Raw genomic sequence first — 20889 nt, forward strand, 5'->3', positions numbered from 1 at the left:
GTGCATAAAAGTGAAAAGTGAAAGTGAATTCGCTCAGTTGTGTCCGACCCTCAGCGACCCCACGGACTGTAGCCTTCCAGGCTCCTCCGTCCATGGGATTTTCCAGGCAACAGTACTGGAGTGGGGTGCCATTGTGACCCCTGCTCGTGCTTAATTGCTCAGTCATGTCCGACTCTTCGTGACCCCACGTACTGTAGCCCACAAGGCTCCTCTGTCCATGGGATTTGCCAGGCAAGAATACTGGAGTGGGCTGCCATTTCCTCCTCCAGGGGAATTTCCTGACCCAGGGATCAAACTCATATCTCCTGCATCTTCTGCTTTGCAGGCAGATTCTTTACTGCTGAGCTATCAGGGAAGTCCCTAAATAATGGCACATCTAGAAAATGGAATATTCAGTTCAGTTAAGTTCAGTTGCTCAGTCGTGTCCGACTCTTTGCAACCCCATGAATCACAGCACGCCAGGCCTCCCTGTCCATCACCAACTCCTGGAGTTCACTCAGACTCACGTCCATCGAGTCAGTGATGCCATCCAGCCATCTCATCCTCTGTCATCCCCTTCTCCTCCTGCCCCCAATCCCTCCCAGCATCAGAATCTTTTCCAATGAGTCAACTCTTCTCATGAGGTGGCCAAAGTCCTGGAGTTTCAGCTTTAGCATCATTCCTTCCAAAGAAATTCCAGGGCTGATCTCCTTCAGAATGGGCTGGTTATGCAATGTTAAAAATAAATGCGCTATCAACCCATGAAAAAACATGGACGGGTCTTAAATGCATATTACTAGGTGAAGAAGGCAATATAAAAAAACTATATACTGTGTAATTGCAACTATTTATATATTACAGTCTAGAAACGTCAAAACTATATAGATAAAAAAAAAAAAGATCAGCAGTTATGGGGGTAGTTCAGAAGAGTAGAATGAATAGGCAAAGCACAGTATTTTTCAGGCAGTGAAAACATTCTGTATGATGTTAAAATAATAGACATATGCAATGAAAGGTTTATCCAGACGCAGAGAAAGTACATCAGTAAGTGTGAAGCTTAAGGTAGACAATGAACTTTTGATAATTATGATGTGTCAATGTAGGTTTATCCTTAGGGAAAAAAAAAAATATATATATATATATATATATTACACACACATCATTCTGTTGAGTATAGATAACAAAGTCATGCACGCACAGGGTTAGGGAAATCTCTTTACTTTTATTTCAACTTGTTTGTCAATCTAAAATTGCTTTTATCAACTATACTTCAATAAAATAAATTAAAAAATAAAACTATTCTTCAAAATCAAACTGTTTAAAATTAAAAGCAAAAAAGAACCTTAATAATTGTCTACTATTAGCATTATTTTAAAATCTTCAGAATTTGGGGGAGAAGGAAACCTAGCCTTGCTGGTCTCTGGCTGGCTTAGCTTCTCTTACAACTTTCTCCTCCTCTGCAGTGTGAAGCTTTCCACTGCAGTGTGAAGATGACCACATTTGTGGACAGCTAGCCTGCTCCTTCAAATTCTGTCCATCTCCACCCACTGAGAATGAAAATGGGAGAGGCTGTTCCGGTGTGAGAGCAGGGAGTATATGGGAAATCTTTTTACTCTCTTCTCTATTTTGTTGCTAACCCCAAATTGCTTTGAAAATGTAAAGACAGATAAAATGCAAAATGGTAGCTTAGTAAGAAGATACTGTTAGTTTGGTAACCCATACAATGAATGATTTAGAAAGACATCAATCTAACCTGCATAAATGAGAGAAGCTCTGTCCATATATGAAAACTAACACTTCAATCAAATTTGGCAAATAAGTTATTGTTAGTGTGTGCATCTCCATAAAAGTAACGTAATACAGCAATGAATTAAGGTTTCCCTTGCAGGAGATAATGCAGTCCATAGGAAGAATGTCCAGTACTGGTGTCAAAAAGGTGTGGATTTGAGCTCCAGTCATTTAAAGTAATGTGACCTTGGACACGTTGTTTACTTTTTTATATCTCAGGTTCATCTGAAAAAAATGATTATATCTGTCACACAGTGATGCTTCAAATATTCTTAAAAATATAACCATGTGTGACAATGGATGTTAAAAAGACATATTGTGCTAATAATTCTGTAATATACACATATATGAAATCATAATGCTGTATACCTGAAACTAACATAATGCTGTGTGTCAATTATATTTCAATAAAAGTCTATAAGCTTCATAGTTTTACCTCATCTCCTGGCACACAGTAGGCTATCAAAAAATGGGTGACTTCCAACCATGGAAAAAAATGGGGTCGCTGAGGGTCGGACATGACTGAGCGACTTCACTTTCACTTTTCACTTTCACGCATTGGAGAAGGAAATGGCAACCCACTCCAGTGTTCTTGCCTGGAGAATCCCAGGGATGGGGGAGCCTGGTGGGCTGCCGTCTATGGGATCGCATAGAGTCAGACACGACTGAAGCAACTTAGCAGTAGCATGACATTGTTAGGTCTTATATCCTCAACAAAAAGAATACATGTGAATAAAAAACTTAGTACAGGGATTGAATGCACCAAGTTCAGACAATCAGAAGCTAAATATTTTCTAGAAGATGAGAGTTTTCCCTAGGGTGAGTAATTTCACAGACAGGGAGTGAAAACAAGCCAACCACTCTATGAGAGATGTAGGGCTTATTGCCTCAAAAATTGATACTGTAGTCTGAAAATTAGGCTCACTACATTTAAAGGAAACTTACTTTAAATCTTTCTTCATCCTCACAGTAAAAGTTACAGTTTCAGGGACATGTTCTTTCTATTTAAGTCTAAGCTTCACTGGCATAATTAAGACTCATTTAAAGTAGAATTAACTTTGACATGTGGCAGGAGAGGTCGTAGTTAATTCCTTTTCCTTATTACCTTGTACCTTGAATATGTTGAGATGTATCCCTGGGATGGAGTAAGAAGGCCAGGAGTTCTTCACTCACTTTGTAAATATATCTTTTCTCAGACTTGGGTTTTCCCTCAAGAGTTCAGCCATTGAGTTGAAATTACCACATGCCTTGTCTTGGTAATTTATAGAATTATTCAACTATGACACTGGATGGATCCTTTTCTCTCCAAGTATAGAATCTCTCTGTGTCTAGAGAAAGCCTCTAGACACAGAGATATCTGTACAAATAACGGGGATATCTGTACAAATTTATTTCTCTAAGCAAAGAGAGGCCCTCCTTCTAGGTAGCTGCTTTAAGTCCTGCCTCCTTTCTGTGACATTAGGAATTACCTAACCAATCTAAGGCTATGGTTTTTCCAGTGGTCATGTATGGATGTGAGAGTTGGACTGTGAAGAAAGCTGAGCACCGAAAAATTGATGCTTTTGAACTGTGGTGTTGGAGAAGACTCTGAGAGTCCCTTGGACTGCAAGGAGATCCAACCAGTCCATTCTGAAGGAGATCAGCCCTGGGATTTCTTTGGAAGGAATGATGCTAAAGCTGAAACTCCAGGACTTTGGCCACCTCATGCGAAGAGTTAACTCATTGGAAAAGATTCTGATGCTGGGAGGGATTGGGGGCAGGAGAAGGGGGTGACAGAGGATGAGATGGCTGGATGGCATCACTGACTCGATGGACGTGAGTCTGGGTGAACTCCGGGAGTTGGTGATGGACAGGGAGGCCTGGCGTGCTGCGATCCCTGGGGTCGCAAAGAGTCGGACACGACTGAGCGACTGAACTAAACTGAACTGAACCAATTTAAAGGACACAATAGATCTTACTCCTAAGATTAGCAGTAGGATGGGTTGGGAAATGATTTTAAGAAGAGAAAGAAAATGTAAATTAATGATTTTTTTTTTTTTTTTGGCTAAATGCAAGCTGAATGTCATCCCATTGGATTAATTATGAAAAATCAAGAAATACTTTACTATTTTATCTGAAATACAAATAAAATCAACTTGGACTTCTAGTTAATAGAACTTTTCAAGTTATTGAAGTCTTAGTTTTTTCTTTTAAAGTTATTTATTTGTATGCATTCTTAATATTTTATATTTACAGTAAATTATTTAGAAAGAACAGAAAACAGTGAAGAAGGAATAAAAATTATCTCTTATCCTTCCATTCACTCAGAATTAGGTATCATTAAGGAGACCTGGGTTCAATCCCTGGGTTGGGAAGATCCCCTGGAGAAAGGAATGGCTACTCACTCCAGTATTCTTGCCTGGAGAATTCCATGGAGAGCAGAGCCTGGTGGGTTATAGTCCATGGGGTCACAAGGAGTCAGACATGATTGAGTGACTGGCACTTTTACTTTAAATATCTTAGATTTCTTTCTAATCTTCTTTGCATGTATTTGTGGGTGTGTATTAGTTTCGTAGAATTAGGGGCATATTATGTTGTATATGTTACTGCCTTTTTCATCAAAAGTAATTTCATGCATATTTTAATACCATTTAATATAATGAAGGAGACTATTATTAGGCAAATATTATTCAAAAAAATATGTCACTCAACTCCTGTTACGTAGCAACGATGACATTTCACATCAACTAGGAGAAGTTGGATCATTAAGTACTGGAGATGAAAACCTTTGTCAGAGGTAGGAGTAGAGTTGGGTTCCTAATTCACAGCATATACAAAATTAAATCACTAACAATTATGGCTAATTGAAATGTAAAATTTTTTTAAACATGCAGTAAAGCATACAGTAAAAACTATTAAATTAATTTATATTTAAAATAAAATTTTACCTAAATTGAGAAAAATATTTACAACATTATGTAAATATTTTACATATTTAAGCCAGTGTATGTAAACATGTAATATATAAATAAGTAACATGAAAATAAATACAAATTAGAAAAAGATGAACATGCTACAGAAAAAAATGTAAGTCACATTAAGAGAAAATTTCAGAGAAGAGAATGAAAAAATTCAATTTCATTATCTATCACATGCTACTTTATAGTTTTTGCTGATTCAGTTTTTCTTCAAATCAAATCACTGTGCTGTATTTAGTTGCTCAGCAGTGTCCAGCTCTTTGCAACCCCATGGACTGCAGCCTGCCAGGCTTCTCTGTCCATGGGGATTCTTCAGGAAAGAATACTGGAGTAGGTTTTCACGTCCTTCTCCTGGGGATCTTCCCAACCCAGGGGCTGAACCCAGGTCTCCTGCATTGAAGACAGGTTCTTTTACCAACTGAGCCACCAGGGAAGCCCCAAATTAAATCAGTACCTAATAGATAGATAGATAATATTTCTATATTGCACATTTCCCTTCAATCCAGTATAAATAGCGCTGCTGTCTTTTTATTCACTGTTGTATATTCCCAGTAAAAGACCCATATTAAATATATGTAGTAGTAAACAGCTGCTGCATAACAAATAATGTCAAATTTTCAGTGGAATGTAGCAATAAGCATTGCCTTTGTGTTAATGTGGAGAAGGAAATGGCAACCCACTCCAGTGTTCTTGCCTGGAGAATCCCAGGGACGGTGGAGCCTGGTGGGCTGCAGTCCATAGAGTTGCTGAGGTCGGACACGACTGAGCGACTTCACTTTCACTTTTCACTTTCATGCATTGGAGAAGGAAATGGTAACCCACTCCAGTGTTCTTGCCTGGAGAATCCCAGGGACGGGGAAGCCTGGTGGGCTCCTGTCTATGGGGTCGCACAGAGTCGGACACGACTGAAGTGACTTAGCTTTGTATTAATGAGTTTCTAAGTCAGCTAGGATGCTTCAGCTCCATGATGTAGTCGGGTGGGGTGGCTCCATTCCACCTGCCACTCAGCCTCCTCCTGGAACAGCAGGAGGGGTGGGCAGCTGTGTGCCTCTAAGGAGGAGAAGGTGGGACATATTGAGAGAGCAGCTTTGACGTATGCACACTACCTTATGTAAAATAGACAGCTAGTGGGAAGTTGCTGTGCAGCATAGGGAGCCCAGCTTAGTGCGCTGTGATGACTTAGAGAGGTGGGATGGAGGGTATAGGAGGGAGGCTCAAGTGGGAGGGAATATATATATACTTAGAGTTGATTCATGTTGTTGTACAGCAGAAACTAACACAATATTGCAAAACGATTATCCTCCAATTAAAAAAAAAAAAAGAATGGCATAAATACAGGCAAGTATAACCAGCCACAAAAATTGCACTTTAAGTCCCTCTAACATCACATCTTCTGCATCCACATTACCCAGAGAAAGTTACACCATGAAACACAAAATCCAGAGAAGGGACGTGTACATCCATATGTAGCAGAGAGGGCATATATACATAAGATCAAGAATCGAGGTCCACGATTCTCCTTGTGCTCAGTCCCTCATTTGTTTCCAAATCTTTGTGACCCCATGGAATGTAGCCCACCAGACTCCTCTATCCATGGGGCTTTCCAGGCAAGAATTCTGGAGGTTATATAGATATTTATGTATACATATCTAATATTTATATATGTAAGATTGATATATATTTATATAAAACAAGACAAAAAGAGGTTATTACTTCCATCTTACTTTTATTGTACTTAGTTACAGTAGGCAGTGTTAATGAGAATATGGAAAACTCAATGATAACAAGAAGATAACCAAATATCCTTTGTCCCTGTAGTTGATTTGCATGAAGTTAGCATTTCAGGTTCTTCCAAGGTGGTTCAGTGGTAAAGAATCCGCCTGCCAATGCAGGAGATATGGGTTCAGTCCTTGGTCGCGAAGATTCCTTGGAGAAGGAAATGGCAACTCAAGCCAACCTTGCTTGGGAAATCCCATGGACAGAGGAGCTGGCAGCCTACAGTCCACAGGGTATCAAAAGAGACTTTAGCAACTAAACAACAGCAATATTTCCAGTATAACTGGAGATGCACTCAAAAATTTGCTTCTGTGATTTTTCATTGCAGTATTATTCATATTAGAGAAAATTGGAATCAACCTTCTCTTTTTCTGAGACAGCACTTTCTTTTCTTACTGCATTTAATTTGATCTAGTACAGCCAACGTTTCTTATCATTGCATATGATGACTTGCAACTTTGGCAGAATAAGAGGAATGAATTTTTTCCCAATGAAATATTCTATGACTGTTTGAGTTCATTAGTTAAAAAATCACGTATGGACAACCTACTGAATTTTAGGAATGAATCAGTAATCTTCCTTCTGCCCTTCAACAGCTCAGATAAACAGCAGAAGTCTGGAAAGAGTGTGTAGAAACATCATGAACGGATTTAATAAAAAAAAGTGCAATTATAGATAGATCCACATTCTGGATGTTAAGAAGTCCTGATAAAAGACCAGAAATTCAGACTGCTCAAGGAGGAAAAGGAATGCAAAGGTTAATCAGTAATGGGAGCTTTGAAAATGCCAATATTGCTTTAAGATCCGTGCTCATGGCGTTTGATCGACATCACTCTCTACTGCTGGGGAGAAAAGGGGGTGTCCTTCTCTAGGTCCAAAGCCTCTGGAGGAAAAAAAAAAATGGGACATCAGCTTTGTTAAGTTACACTGAAAGGAGGCAGGTTACCTGATAAGCCGTGGAGGGCCTAAGTCTGTTTCTTATTCTGGCTTCTGGTTCTAGGCCCTGATTTTCATTTCTGTTGTACTGTCCCAAAATTTGGTAGGAGAGAGAGAGGAAGAAGGTCCAATCAATTATCAGGATTGGTTGAACTAAGTACAATGTAATAGCCTTCCTTATTTCATAATATCTAAAATATGAACTTGTAGAAAACAGGTCCCAAAAGGTCACTGTTAAAGCAGAAATCTGTCAAGTAAGTGGCAAAAACCCTGGAGGACTCACATGCTTTATACTGTATTCTTTCTGTAGTTTCTCTGTGTATTAATCTGTTTAACAAATATTGCAACACATATTGGAAAGCTTGACTCCTTACATTCTTTTAGGTGGTTTATGATTGTAAACAAATTGTTTTAAGATCCATTAACACCAGAACAAACATTCACAGGGAAGGTGGTAAGCTGTCTTCAAATCAAAATCCTTCTGTGCCCTTAACTAGTTAGCAATACCACATCTAAGGGTTTCCCTCATAGCTCAGTTGGTAAAGAATCCACCTGCAGTGCAGGAGATTCCAGTTCGATTCCTGGGTCAGGAAGATCTCCTAGAGAAGAGGTAGGCTACCCACTCCAGTATCCTTGGGCTTCCCTTGTGGCTCAGTTGGTAAAGAATCTGCCTGCAATGTGGGAGACCTCGTTCGATCCCTGGGTCAGGAAGATCCCCTGGAGGAGGGGATGGAAGCACACTCTAGTATTCTTGCCTGGAGAATGCCATGGACAGAGGATCCTGGTGGGCTACAGTCCATGGGGTCACAAAGAATCAGACACAACTGAAGCGACTGCATTTAAGGCACAGGAGTATACCCCTCTATGTCCATCATACACGATTCAAAAGAACAAGTCAGGAACCCAGGGTTTTAGATATTGTTTTTCTGTCCTATAAATACTAACAATTGAGTGAAACAACTCTCTCTTTTTTTTTTTTTTTATTAATTTTGAGTAAAAACAGGCTTCAAGTCGGCAGGCTGGGACCCCTGATTTGAGCAGTATCAGCGAAAAGAAACTCATCTTTATCTGGAATTAACTACAAATTCAATTAGAATAAAAATCTTAGCCCACCTCGTGGAAAAGATTTTACACAAAGAAAACCAGATGTTTCAACAGCATTAAGAGTACTTTGCCCAGCAGTCTAAGGAATTTTCCATCTTGTAAGCCCAATCACTGGTGAAAGTTACAAGATCCAGCTTCCCTAACACACAAAACGGCTTCCATTTCCCATGCTCCTTTAATTAGATTTACTTCTTTAACCAAAGTAGTATTGGGTTGAAAGAACAGGAGGAGGGGAAGGACTTTACTTAATACTATGTTAGCAAGTTTAAAAACGATTGAAGGGTAAGAGGCTGAGGTCTATTTGGAGATTCTCTCCCAGAGGAAGTACTTCTTATTTATTGTGAGTTTATTCAGTTGGAAAAAATAAAGAGTAATAAAAATAATCACTAGAGGTTGTACTAAGAGCATACCTTAGTCTATTTTCAGCTTTGAATCGATATAGGAAAACGGAGCATAAATGGAAAATAGAAGAGACCCAGGCATTATGCATCATTTTGTTTCACAGGAGGATATTAAATGTGTAGAATGACCTGTGAGACAAGGCTGTGAAGGAAAACACACAGGATAACTCATGGCATGTGTGGGAAAGAGCACTCACGTGAAAGGGACCCAGGTGGGCTTCAACGATTTCTGCTTGGTTTCTGGAGACGTCTTAACTCTGTTTTTTTTTTGAAGTCTGTCTTAATTTGCATTTGTTTAATGAGAATAGTGAGAGAACCCAAAAGACAAAGAAAAGCTTGTCCAAAGAAGTAGCAGTAAATTATAAAGGTTAAAATACAAGGGGCCATTCACTCTTTTATAGTTAACATCTGTCACTGTATTAAACAAAACCAACACACGTGTGGTTTAATTTCAACTTCTTTCCATATTGCAGTGTTCAAAGGTGTCATATCTTTGGACTTTGCTCATTGTGATCACAAGAGTCTCCAAACAGCTATTTCTAGTCATCTGAACCCTTTTTAGGGACAAATTCACCTCCCTCCTAAATGCAGTAAGACAGTTTCCTAAAATACAAATTGGGTTGTGACAGTCTCTTGTTGAAAATGGTTAATGCTCCCCATCTTTTTAAGGAACAATGCTTGGAAAATCCCATGTACGGAGGAGCCTGGTGGGCTGCAGTCCATGGGGTCGCTAAGAGTCGGACACGACTGAGCGACTTCCCTTTCACTTTTCACTTTCATGCATTGGAGAAGGAAAGGGCAACCCACTCCGGTGTTCTTGCCTGGAGAATCCCAGGGATGGCGGAGCCCGGCGGGCTGCCGTCTATGGGGTCACACAGGGTCGGACCCGACTGAAGCGACTTAGCAGCAGCAGCAGTCCTAGTCCTTAATGTTTTACAAGACCTCCTCTTTCCCAACCGCTTCCTGTTGCATGTTGCCACTCTCAGTTCACTTCCCTTGAGTGTGTTAAACCCTTCCTTGCCTTTGTCCATTTAATGTATTTTTAAAAAGTATTTATTTAACACTTCCCATGTGCCAGGCACTTTTATAAGCACTGGGAGTGAAGTGATAAACAAACCAGAAGTAAAATCTCTGACTTCCTAGGGCCATCTTCTCTGGGGGAAGAAGAACCATAAACACATTAGCCAATAGTACATATGCAGATGGTGATGAGCACTATGAAGAAAAGTAAAGTGAAAGAAGATAAAGCGATGCTTGGGTAGGGTTTTCAGTGTAGATAACACCGGAATTGGTGAAATCAACTCAAATCTCATCTCAACTGAAATCTCAAGTGAGAAAGGGAGAAGATGGCACGGCAGCAGCCTGGGTACCACCTTTGAAATGACCAGAACTTCAGAGGTTAAAGGCCAGCTACTTACACTTTAAAAAACCTCTCTAGGATATGCTAATGCTCAGCTAAGAAATGTGGGACGTGACCGAGTGAGAAACGGCATGAGCTTATGTTTTCTCGTCCCCTGGTTTCTGAGAATAGATTGTGAAGGGCAAGTGTGGATGCAGCAGACAAAACAGGAAGCATCGAACTTGACCTGAAGTGGGATAAAGACCAAATTAGGACTAGTCCACCTAGGAGGGTGATAAACCAGGGCAGGTGTAAGCTATTGTGTTGAAGGTAAAGCCCACATGGTATCATCATCGTTGTGCATAATATTATCAGTCCCTAGAATGCAATGGTCACTTTTACACATTTTTAAATCAAATATCATCAGAACAGTTCTTCGAACTTTCCAACACAGGAATTTGCTCCATGTCTAGTCCTGGCAGATACGGGAGTCCGTCAATTTCTCTGGGAAGCGTGTCCTTCTCTGTGTTCTCATGGTACCTCCATCCCTCTGTTGCATCATAAACCCTATCCTTATTATGATTGTTTTCATTTGCTTCTTGCCAGATTACATTTTACACATCATCATATCCCTGAGGTTTAGCACAGAGCCTTGCAATTGGTGGGTGTTAGGTCATTGTTGAATAGGTGATGGGATGAATTAATGAATGAATAAACAAATGAGTAAAGGAACAAATGAATGTTTTCATTTTAAATGAGATAGTCTCATGGCAGAAATGAGAACATAAAAATTTCATGCAAAAGATGGACTAGGTATTTATTCCTTTATTAATAAAATATTTCTGAAGTGTCCTAAATTAACAAAGCTGTACGTCCTCAGTGGGCTTTCCTGGTGGCTCAGTGGTAAAGAATCTGTTTGCCAAGGAAGGAGATGCGGGTTTGATCCCTGGGTTGGAAAGATCCCCTGAGGAAGGACATGGCAACCCATTCCAGTATTCTTGCCTGGGAAATGCTACGGACAGAGTAGCCTGGCAGACTACAGTCCATGGAGTCCCAAAAGAGTCAGACACAGCTTAGGGACTAAACTACAACAAACTCCTCAGTACATTACTCACATTTTGAGGAAATTGTAAAATGGTAGTATTAAATGAAATAAGATAAAAATCCATCAACACATCAGCTACAAACTCTTCTGATTTTCAGTTCAGTTCAGAGGCACAAGATTAGGGGAATAATGAGAGGATAAAAGGGCCAAGTCCCATGGAATAATTCTCCAGACAGATGCAGAAACGGAGGAAAGTGCACAGCAGGGAGAACGTGTGTCGGTGGTCGCTCAGCCTGTTGGACCGTGTCCAACAAGCAAGAGAAGGGAGGGTCAGTATCCAAGATGGAAGTTTGGTCCGGCACATTTAAGGAAAGGAGAGTAAGAGAGTCTCAAGAGTTCCAGTGTGTTGAAATATTCAGAGATAAGAGTTACTTGGGACTTTAGACTTGGACAGTCTTCCAGTTTTTATTTTTTGGTTATAGCTGATTTACATTGTTTTGTTAATTTCCGCTGTACAGCAGAGTGATTCAGTGATACATACGTATGGATTCCTTTTCATATTCTTTTCCATTAGGTTTATCACAGGATATGGAATATATTTCCCTAAACTGTACAGGAGGATCTTGTTGTTTATCCATCCTATACAGAACCCCTTGCATCTGCTAATCCCAAACTCTCAGTCCGTACTTCCTCACCCCCACCTGACGCGCACCCACAAGCGTGTTCTCTGCATCTGTGAGTCTGTTTCTACTTTGTAGATAAGGTTATTAGTGGACACTCTTGAATGTCTGAGAAAGATATGACAAAAGAGGAAAATTTCCCTTTAGTGGTTCTTTAAATGTCACATGGTCTTCCATTAAGGGATAGGAGCCATGCTTTTAAAAGTTTCACGTAAAATAATACCGTATAAATATAAAGTAAGGTACGAATTTAACAGTCTGGCATACATTAGCCTCAAACAAATCTTAGCTCTTTTCCTATAGTACTTGAAGAGTTAGGAAGTACTTTCACAATCATTATTCCATTTACAGTGCATCTTGACTACAGCTAGTAAAAAAAAAAAAAAAAAAATAGGAAGGTAACATTATGTCCATTTAACTAAAAGGAATTAGGCTCAGAATGACTGAATACAATTGTCTAAGGTTATATAAAATTCAACTGTCACAGTTAATTCTTTTTAAGTATAGAATGATAGAGATGTTAGATTATAAACTCATAGAACTTTTTAAAATTAAACTTTTTATTTTGAGATAATTTCAGATTTGCATGCAATCGTCAGAAAGAATAATTTTACCTACTGGTAACACCTTGTCCAATTTCACCCATTGGTAACACCTTGTGAAAAATAGTATAATTTAACAAATAGAATATTGACATGACACAGCTGTAATGCAAAATCCTGATCCATCATAAGAATCCTTCTCATTACCCCCCTACATATTTACATGTTGCCCTCATAACCTGCCTGTGTGCTAAATCACCTCAGTCACGTCCGACTCTTTGTGACCCTCTGGACTGTAGCCCGCCAGGCTCCTTTGTCCATGGGATTCTTCAGGCAAGAGTATTGGAGTGGGTTGCCATTTCCTTCCCCAGGGGACCTTCCTGGACCAGGGATCAAACCCAGGTCTCTTATTTCACCTTCACTGGCAGGGGAAGGTGCTTCATTAGCACCACCTGGGAAGCTTGTGGTTCTATCCTTCTTAAGGTAAGGTAAGTCACTTCAGTCGTGTCCGACTCTTAGCGACCCCATGGACTGCAGCCCACCAGGTGCCTCCGTCCATGGGATTTTCCAGGCAAGTGTACTGGAGTGGGGTGCCATCGCCTTCTCCGCTATACTCCTTAACCCCTAATCTATTCTCACTTTCTGTAATTTTGTCATTTCAATAATACTATAAAATCGGAGTCATGTAGTATGTACCTTTCGGAAACTGACTTTTGCCGCTTGCTGCAATTCTCTGGAGATTCACACAGGCTGTCGCATGTATCAGCAGCTACTAAGAGCTCCTTTTTATTGGTGTGCATGTATGTACCACAGTTTGTTTAACCATTTACACGTTACAGGCTATCTGGGTTGTATCTTGCTTTTGGCTATTGCCAATACAGATACAAGCATACACGCACAAGTTTCTGTGTGAAAATGCATTTTTACTTCTTTGGTATAAATGCCCAGGAGTGTAACTGCTGGATCATAAGGCAGTTGAATGTGACTTTTTTGCTGTTCTTGTTTGTTTGTGTTGTTTTTTAAAGAAAATGTCAAACTGTTAGAAAATGTATTAAATGGCATGGTTTTCCTGTACCATTTTACACTCCCATAGAAAATATAAGAGTGATCCAGGGTCTCAGCATATTTCCCAGCATTTGGTATTTTTGGTAGGTTCATTTTTACCAGTTAGATGTATACGTTATCACAATCTACACTTACGGTCATTTTATCCATCTGGGTGAATTATATAAGAGTTACCTCCCTCTAAGTCCTTTACCCTCACCTTTTATAAAACAGTTGTCTTCAATAATTCTTCTATATAAATTTAGAACCACACGTGACAGTTATATTATTTGCTTCAACCCTCAAATATAGTTTAGAAAAATGAAGAGCAGAAAAACTCACTGTATTTACCCATATTTTTATTTACTATGTTTTTTTCTCCTGTCCTGATGATCCAGAATTCCTTATTTTTATCATTTTCTTTCTGTTTAGAGAATTTCCTTAGCTATTATTTTAGGTAGGTCTGCTACAAACATATTTTCTTGGTTGTTTTTATTTTTTTTTAACTGACACTATCTTCATTTCCTTTCATTCCTAAAAGAAATTTCACTGGATATTGGATTTGAGGCTGGCAATTCTTTCCTTTTAGAACTTGAAAAATGTTGTGCCAGTTTCTCATAGCCTCTCTGATTTCAGATATGAAATCCATGGTTATTTGAATTGTTTTAGCTCCTGTAAGTAAGATATCTTTTTTCCCCTCACTGTCTTCTGTCTTGTAAGGTTTCTTTCTTTTTTTTTTTGTCTTTAGCTCTCAGAAGTTTGACTGTGGTATGCTGTGATCAGAATTTCTTTGCGTTTATCTTGCTTGAATTCACTCAGCTACTTAAACCTGTAAGTTTGTGTCATTTGCCAAATTTAGGAAGATTTCAGCCATTATTTCTTAGAGCATTTTTTTTAGACTTTCCCCCTGCTTTCTCTCTGGATTCTGGTAATGCAAATCATAGATGTGTTTTTATTTTTGGTCCTCGAGCTTTTGTTCTCTCTCTCTTTTTTCTGGTCTACTTTCTCTTTGGTGTTCAGATTAGGCAGTTTTATGGCTCTATCTTGCAGTTCACTAATGCTTCCCATTGTCTCTCCATAGATGGGGAAACAGTGGAAACAGTGTCAGACTTTATTTTTTTGAGCTGCAAAATCACTGCTGATGGTGACTGCAGCCATGAAATTAAAAGACGCTTACTCCTTGGAAGGAAAGTTATGACCAACCTGGATAGCATATTCAAAAGCAGAGACATTACTTTGCCAACAAAAGTCCATCTAGTCAAAGCTATGGTTTTTCCTGTGGTCATGTATGGATGTGAGAGCTGGACTGTGAAGAAAGCTGAGCACCGAAGAATTGATGCTTTTGAACTGTGGTGTTGGAGAAGACTCTTGCGAGTCCCTTGGACTACAAGGAGATTCAACCAGTCCATTCTGAAGGAGATCAGCCCTGGGATTTCTTTGGAAGGAATGATGCTAAAGCTGAAACTCCAGGACTTTGGCCACCTCATGCAAAGAGTTGACTCATTGGAAAAGACCCTGATGCTGGGAGGGATTGGGGGCAGGAGGAGAAGGGGACGACAGAGGATGAGATGGCTGGATGGCATCACCGACTCGATGGACGTGAGTCTGAGTGAACTCCGAGAGTTGGTGATGGACAGGGAGGCCTGGCATGCTGCGATTCCTGGGGTCGCAAAGAGTCGGACACGACTGAGCAACTGAACTGAACTGATGAGCTCATGAGTTGAGCTTTTATGGTTTTATATATTTTTCAGCTCAAAAATTTCCATTAGGCTAATTTTTATATCTTCTATGTTATACTGTGACTTCTTATTTTGTTGCTGAAGCTCTAATTATTAATTAGTTTCAATAATATTAATTGCACATTGGAGTATTTTTCTGATAGCTGCTTTAAAAGCTTTATGATGTTTCTAATATCTGTATCATCTTGATGTTGGCATATATCTATATTGTCTTTTTACATCCAATTTGAGTTCTTCCTTGTTCTTTGTGTGATGAATGTTTTTTGTTTTTTTTTAATTGAATTTTGTACATTTCGTGGTAGGCTATGAGATTCTGTGTCTTTTTTAAACCTTCTGTTTTAATTGGCTTCCTCTGCCACCATTCTGCTATAAGTGTGGTGTGTGCCCCCTCATCATCGCCAAGAGGGAAGAACTCCAGGTTCCCCACTTGGCATCTATTGACATTTGAGAGGGAAGATGCTCCTTCCTTACTGTTGGGTTGTGTGGAGGTGAGTGTTCCTGCTCCCAACTAGCCCTTCAGAGATAATTTCATATACGGGAAGGGTAGGAGGTCCTACCCCTCCCCATATGGTGTTCACTGACCCCATAGGGGTGGGGGCTTAACAGTGTGGCAGGCTTAAAAGTCACAGGTCCCAACTCAGCCTTCTCTGATACCACACGTGTTTGTTGGACTAGAGCAGTTATTGGCCCAATATTTCATATATATATATATATAGACTTGCTAGCTTGCCCTTTTCCTGGTTTCCTGGGTCTTATCTTGTCTGTGTCTATTACTGTTTCTGAGTTGTTGACTTTCTCAGCCATAGGTCTTAAATATATGAGAAAAACAAAAACTCAGGGAAACTCACCATTCCTTGGATCCTGAGGTTTCTGGCCAGTCTGCTTTCTTCTCTCCATCTTTCAGATCTTAAGTTTGTTTTATATATAATCTCCAGAGCTTCATCTGTGCAGAGAAGAGTCATAGAGAAAAGTGTGCATTCTCCACCTTGAGCAGAACTTTTTAAAGGAACACTTGATTTACTAAGGTAAAAACAAGGTTATCTGTCTTAATAATATTTAATGAGAAGACAATCTGAGTATCTTGTTGCCACTGTTTATCTTTAGAAGTAAATTCTTCTTCCTTACTGTATGGAGGCTTAAGCTTAATTAACATTTTTATTTTAAAAGACTAATGTATTAGTTATGGCGAATCTACAAAGCCACCTCAGATCCCTAAAGAAGCAATTCCCTGAGCGCTTTTTCATGTGCACTAAAGGTATTGTTGCCCCTGATACCTCATGAGGCTGTATCACAGAGAGAAACTTGAAGGTAGGTGGAATCAGCAAGTTTTGATCTTTAATTTCCCTCTTTATGCAACTGTATAAGAAAACTTATTTCAGAAGCTGCTAAGATTAATTTACATATCACTGGACCTATTTCACTAACTACCAAAAATGCACTTATTCTAAGCACTGAAACAATATCATAAATGAAGTTATAGACTCTGTGTCTAGGAACGCATTTGATGATCATTTCGACTGTAAAATTCAACTGATTTTGTTATTGCTGATGTTTATTTTCCCAAAGATAGAAAGTTTTTTTTTTTTTTTCCCCCAGTACAGAATGGCTAAAAGGATCCAATGCAAATTGAATATAGAAGGTTTAGAGTGTGGCCGAACAACTGGACGATAGTGAAAAGGTCAATTAACCAACGGGTTGGTTTGTCATGATGGCATGAATGAATTATTTTAAATGATTTTCCACATTAAATTTTCCAGATGTTTTGGCCACAGGCCAAGATAATTAATATTGCTAATCACTGGCTAGAATTATGTTGGCAAGCTAATTCGCTGAGCAGGGACTTGGAACTCTGAGTTGGGTTGTTGGTAAGCCGTGTGTATTATGTTTAAATGAAACATGTTAGTCTCATCACTGACCCAGGCCAAAAATTTGCTGTGGTACTTGAGATGATTACTCATTTTACATCATCAGAAAGTAAATCTAAAAAGAAAAGATGCCATGTCTTCTGTTTAATTTTTCTTCCCTAGAGAGGTCTCTTTATACTCATGACAAATTTGAAATGCAACACTTCTGTCCTTCAGAAGTTTTCAGTGGAAAAATTTAAAAGACACACAACCACTTTAAGCAGAAAAGAAAAAAAAAGTATGTATGCTTTTTTCTTCTCAAAAATTAAGTATGGATGCATGGATTTTGCTGAAACATTATGAAGAGTCATATTTTCAACTACCTAGATATTATCAGAATGATTGGTATTTGTGTGGTTTTTATTTCTAAATGTAATATGTTGCTTACAATGCTTATGATATGCATTTACTTAGGGCAACTCTACCTTATAAGATGCATCGATCACACTGCAAAGGCTTTCTGAGTTTGTTTTAAATTCAGATATAGGCATCTCATGCCTACCTATACAGCACAGACAAAAATGTCTAGATATCAGGAGAAAGCAACTCAAATTGGGTTAGAAACTTGCCATTTGGACACAGTCGTGTCCACCAGCCCCACAGACTTTACAGTCTCACTTCCCCTTTCACAGACCCACTGACGAGAGGGTATTACAATTTTTACTGACATCAGTGACCTGGCATCGCTGATTTATTCTCTGCTTTGGTTTACAGAGGAATAAACCGGTAATTAATTATATATCAGAACACGAGAATCGACCTGGCAATAATGTACAGGCTAAGAACGCTCTATTTACATATGTAGGTTATTTAAAATATGTCTTGTTAAATAAATATTTAAAATACCTCCTTATTTAGCTTATAAACTGTTTGGACTGAGGCTGCAGTGTGCCTCATTGCAGAATGTTCAAAAGAGTGAGAGAATTGCCATAGAATTTCATCTCTGCCTGACCAGCAAAAATCTCCTCTCTGTGTCTGCCAGGGCTTACAGAAAGCCTCTTAAAGGAAAACAACAACACAAATTATCTTGCTATCAAAATATATAATACTTGTATAAAGAAGATCCTTGGGAAACCATAAAACTTACCTTTATCTTGAGAGCAGGTATGTAGAACAAGGGAACTAGAAATAAACTAGCCACATCAACATGATCATCTCAGAGGGGAGTAAGGTGGACAGGAAGTAAGAGAAACAAATGATTTCACAGCAAAATGGTCTCCCTGCTGTGGCTTGTTTACCCTGTCCAGAATTATTTTTAAAGGGGAAGAAAATACAGAACTAGAGTTTTCACATCTCTCAAATCAGTACAAACTCATGATTTCAAAACAACCATAATAATGAAAACACACGTGGACACCAGGCAGTCTGGGAGAACCAACTCCATGTGCTTTGCAGGAGAGCTAAGCTCAAAATCCATCAGGGGCCGTGCTAGGCATTCCACTTATTTTTGGCGCTCTGAAAGTTAGCTTTATCCTGGAGGATACATCTGCATACCTCAAACTGCCCAGTTTTCTTTCAAAGCTTGTTTGTTGCCTGCAGTCTGGAATCACAGACCTATCAATTGCTGATCCACCAGGGGGAGCAGTTCACCAGCACAAAACAAGCCTTCCCCAAAGGAAGTCTTTGAAGGTGCCTCTTTCTCTCCATTTACACGGCTGACAACAACCCTGAGTTTTATCAGTTCTACTAGCTGTGGTACTCATATACCCAATACCGATTTTACGTCCCTTACCCGTGCTGGTGGGATACGTGTTGTTCAGCTGTGGATACATATACCCCCAGCAGATTTTGCAGTAGGACGTGAAACTTAGTCCTTGTACTTTGTAGAGTACATTAATAAGTCCATGTCTTATTAATAGGAAATGATTGAGTTCTTCCTTCTCCAGCATCTTTTACAGGCAAAACCAATAGATCTATCAAACTACTTATTCTATCCTTATTCTCTGATCTTCCATCTGGGATGTGTGTGTGTGTGTGAGACTCGCACAGGTCTGGAAGCCAGGCAACTAGCACAGCTTGCTGACACTGGCACTTCTTTCTTCAGCCCTTTCCCTTTCCTCTGGCCAGGACCCTGGGCTGGGCAGGAAAACAGCTGTCAGAGAAACGTTTGTGTTGATGATAAACCATCTGTGTGCAAGCTCAGGGGTTGCCACCAGCCAGTCCAAACAAAATGGCTGTGGGCGTCAGTGGACTTGTGTATGGACAGAGAGCCCCAAGTTTGCTGATGACAGACAGACAGACAACCAAAAGTGTTTAGTAATCTCTAAGGTGCTCTGCAACTGGTTTTTAAAATCCACAAAAGGAATTGCCCTTGGGGAAACCAAGTTGTACTTTTACTAATGCTCTGTTCCTTTGGAGCCTTATCCTAAGCCTCTTTCAGGGTCCTTCCATGTCTCCTTCTTCTAACAAGGAATAAGCTCCACCTTCCAGCTTAAGGCATAGGCTCTGGACTAGGAGCTGTGGTGAGAACTTGGAACTTCTTAGAACCCCAGGCCCCATGCTAGACATCCTGAATCAGAATCTGCCTTTTAACAGAACCCCAGGCAACTGGAGAACACGTTGAAAGCCAACACTCTGCTCACAGAGGCCCTGGTCTCTGCAGAGGCCTCCTTCTGTCAGGACATAGGTAAGATGCAGAGATGTGTCCTTCTAACAGTGTAGAGGTGTCAAGATCGTTAAGTGGCCTTATTGTACATGCAACCCACTCTTAAAGCAGCAGCATGAAAGTACAGAAATCAGTCTTTCGAGACAAAAAGAAACAAACATGGCTTCCCACTTGAAGCCTGGCACTTGCCAGCTCTGCTTTTCCTCATTTGTATTTACAGATACTAACTCCACTGCGGAGATTAAACGAACGCCCAACACTCAGAAAACTCAGTCAATAGTCTTCTTCCCCTTCAGAACCGAGTTCCCAATCTATGAATATTATCCTGGAATTTGGTTATTAGCTTTTTTTCCATTTGACTTTTCTATTTTTTATTTTGCTACTATTTTTGTTTCTTTTTATTACTTCCAAATAATACAGGGAGAAACGGATAGTGAATCTCAAATTTGCCTATGTATTTACTCATTAGTGGCTTTGTTGAATGACTTTTGCAGAGGAGAAAGTTGAAAAAGCTAAAATAATCATTTGAGATTTTTTTTCTGAAATTCCAAGCCCTGTCTTTAAACGCTGTTATGTCAAGGGTAATCCAGGGAAGGGGGATTCATTTTTGAGAACAAAATAGAAAATGCCCCATGAAAAAATATCTAAAATGAGACAGAAACAAGCTAAATCCCAACAAGCACATCTGTTAATCCCATCATGGGACCACTGTCACAGCTGAATGGAATGAGCAATAGGTATTTTTGTGATGGTACTATGACGTAGGGTTTTCTATTTCTTTGAAGAACAGTATTCTATAACGCTCCTTTTCTTGCCCTTTCCATTATTCTTTGGTGAAAGTGTATGTGATTTTCTGAACTTTGGCACAAATTCATTAGAAGGTAAAATGCACCTAGATATCCACTGCTTCATCCCCAAGTTAGAAGTAATTGCTTCTAAAGAGAATGTGTTATGGAGGAATTACAGGATGGGGTTTCTCTTCTGAGAGAGTAGAGTTTTAGCATGGCAGGTGAGTGTGAGAACAGGTCTCAAGATGATATGCAAACTTGG

The 20889-nt window shown here is 39.5% G+C and overlaps 1 long non-coding RNA gene across 3 annotated transcripts; it reads right to left on the minus strand.

The window, feature by feature from the left end:
- Positions 1–6433: 6433 nt before the first annotated feature.
- Positions 6434–19641, minus strand: LOC147349782 (uncharacterized). Of its 3 annotated transcripts, XR_015150490.1 has the most exons (4): positions 18322–18654; positions 16179–16273; positions 7447–7524; positions 6434–6719 (listed from the first exon to the last, which is right to left on the minus strand). It is a non-coding gene; the product is annotated as an uncharacterized LOC147349782 (long non-coding RNA). The 3 variants fall into 3 exon arrangements; XR_015150488.1 differs by lacking the exon at positions 7447–7524 and having other exon boundaries at positions 18322–19641; XR_015150489.1 differs by lacking the exon at positions 7447–7524 and having other exon boundaries at positions 6434–7383.
- Between the last annotated feature and the right edge of the window lie 1248 nt (positions 19642–20889).

The sequence above is a fragment of the Bos grunniens genome, chromosome 21 (genome assembly GCF_055505025.1).
Source record: "Bos grunniens cultivar Pamir isolate PY7600 chromosome 21, Bosgru_T2T1.0, whole genome shotgun sequence".
NCBI lineage: Eukaryota > Metazoa > Chordata > Mammalia > Artiodactyla > Bovidae > Bos > Bos grunniens.